A 2,786-nucleotide genomic window follows, 5' to 3' on the forward strand; every position below is an offset into this window, starting at 1 on the left:
ACATGCTTAAGGACAGAACTAACTTCATAAAGTTGACATGTGACCTCCATAATTGTGCTGCTGAAACCCATGGCATTGTAGCTAAGTGAGCAGGACCAAGAGCAAGTAATATTCTACATGACAGTGAATGAATTTTACAGTCTATGTCACAGGTGAGGATTTTAAAAGGCATTCTGGTAGTCAAGTACAGGTGGCTTTATATTTCAGACTCAGAGGCAGAGGCAGACAGACCAGTCTGAGACTACAGAGTGAGTTCCAGGACAGCCAGGGCTACATACACAATAAGATCTTTCTCAACCAAAACTAAACAATCAAACAACCTTCCCCAAAGTCTTTATATTTTTGAAACCACAATGGTTTCAAAACCATTGCTAGTTATAAACACTAGCAAGTCATTTGTGAGAATGATAAATGCTCATAACTCTCTGTACAATGTGATGGAGTCAGCTTACTCTTTTGAACAAATCTGGTTTTGGTTTAGGGATAGATGAGATTTATTGTGTGTTTCTTGTCTTCAAGAAACTTACTGAAACACACCCAATCCAAAGAAGCTGCTTCTGGGGCAAGATCATGGTTCTGGAAATGAATTATATTGATATTGAAGTTGAATTTTATGATGGAGAAAATGAAGAGAAGGTGGAATAAGAAGAGGTAGCTGAAGAAAGATACCATGGAGAAAGTGAACCCAATGAAGGCCAGAGGCATCAATTACCAAGTCTGTGTATAAGACCCCACAGGCAATACCTAAGGAGGAAACCAGAACAGGCACCAACAAGTACATCTATTGTGTTTGCAATGAGCCTGTAAGGCTGTAGGTAAAGTTACCAGCAGTTATGTCTGCACAAATTGTTACCACAAGAAAAATCAAGAAATTTTTCACTGGGCACCTAGATGCAGCCATCATTTGCTACCTGCCCATCCTAGGAAATGGAAGCAATTAGTTAAGAGCACCAATTGCCCAATTTCAGCAGGGACCCATGCAAGCCTTCTAGGATTTTATCAGTTTGGTACAGAGGATGGAGGAGGAGGAGGAGAAGGAAGAGGAGGAAGAGGAGGAGGAGGAAGAGGAGAAGGAGGAAGAGAAGAAGAAGAAGAAGAAGAAGAAGAAGAAGAAGAAGAAGAAGAAGAAGAAGAAGAAGAAGAAGAAGAAGAAGAAGAAGAGATGGAAGGTGGTTGAGACAGCAATGAGGAAAACCATGATTTTGAGGAGGGGGATGTGGGAGAATTGTCTGTATTCTGTCAATCATGTTTTAATAAATGCTGACTGACCAGACAGGAAGTATATGTGGGTCAACCAGAGAGGAAGTAGAGGCGGGGGTGATGAGAACAGGAGTATTCTGGGAAACAGGAAGCTCCCTCTGCAGTCCTGCCCAGACCTCGGAAGAAGTAAGATGTAGTCTACTCAGCTGAAAAAAGTACTGAGCCATGTGGCTAATGTAGATGAGAACAATGGGTTAATATAATCTGCAAGAGTTAACAAGAAACCTGAGGTAATGGGACAATCAGTTTTATATCTAATGTAGATCTCTGTGTGATTTTCTTCGGGGCTTGCTGGCTGTGGGGTATCAGGTAAAACCGAAACCCCAACAAGCAGACCCTCCATGTTACATGAAGGAATCCAAGTGACTGACCTGGTAGAATCTCTATCCAGTTGGGTTCATCATGTGCAGTACATTCTTCCTCAGGTAGGAGTCTTTGGGTAGTTCACAGATTTAGATTGACATGTGTACTGAAATGATCTGTTATATTTTAAGTATAAATGTACATTTATTTTGTCAACAGTTGTTTTATTCTGCATGAAGCTTTTATGTCAAAAACTCTAAATGATTACTACAAACATGAAAACCAGTTTTGAACAGTGGTTATATGCGGGCTCTGTGACAGGAACATAAGATTTGATCATCACCACAACCCCATGAAAGGATACAGGATGCTTTTGTATAATAAGGCATTAAGGCAGACAGGGTGGGAGAGATGGTAAAGCAACCTCAGCTGATTCATTATAGAATGAGGTGTGAGACAAAGGACCCAGAGCCCATCCTGTGAAACACCTGCTGCACTCTTCCATCATGTGTAGAAAGTCTTCACTTCCATACAGATAATACATTCTTCTGAGAATTCTAGATAAGGATTACTGCCTGAGTAATTAGGACCCCAGTCTTATCACACTTGAAATTTTATTTTCAATAATAATTAGCATTGGTATACAAGAAAAGTTAATGAGGGCTGAATATGAAAGTACATCATATACATGTATGTAAACATCACAATAAAACATTCTTTCATTGAGTTACTCACAAGTTACAATTATGCTAATAAAAATAATTACTAAAAAGTACTATGGCGAGGTGATGGAGGTATACACCTGTAATCCCAACACTCAGGAGGCAGAGACAAATGGATCTCTAAGTTCACAGCCAGCCTGGTCTACAGAGTGAGTTCCAGGACAGTCTGAAGTACACAGAGAAACCCTGTCACAATAAACAAACAAAAAGTACATTGAAGGCCAGATATGTGTAAACCATGTCACCAGGGATATTGTGGCAATGTCTTACAACTGTTTATATTTAAGGAATATTCTACAAATAAGGAAGTACAGGAACTGGACATAAGAGAGCTTGCTGCTCTTCCAAAAGATCTGAGTTTTGTTTCCAGTATTCTTGCCAGACAGCACACAATGGCCTGCAACTCTAGGTCTACGATATCTCATATCTTCTTCTGACCTCCAGGGACACCTGCACACATGTAGCTCTCTATGTAGCTCTCTCTCTCTCTCTCTCTCTCTC

At 40.3% G+C, this 2,786-nt stretch overlaps 2 pseudogenes; both read left to right on the forward strand.

Annotated features, from left to right (window-relative positions):
* Positions 1 to 2,786, forward strand: part of LOC126499024 (amine sulfotransferase-like) — a 279,216-nt pseudogene that overhangs the window by 117,736 nt on the left and 158,694 nt on the right.
* LOC126499110 (radial spoke head protein 4 homolog A-like) overlaps positions 1 to 2,786 on the forward strand; it is a 66,964-nt pseudogene that overhangs the window by 57,178 nt on the left and 7,000 nt on the right.

The sequence above is a fragment of the Alexandromys fortis genome, unplaced genomic scaffold, assembly GCF_014885135.2.
Source record: "Alexandromys fortis isolate MF-2015 unplaced genomic scaffold, M_Fortis_MF-2015_v1.1 scaffold_14, whole genome shotgun sequence".
Lineage (NCBI taxonomy): Eukaryota > Metazoa > Chordata > Mammalia > Rodentia > Cricetidae > Alexandromys > Alexandromys fortis.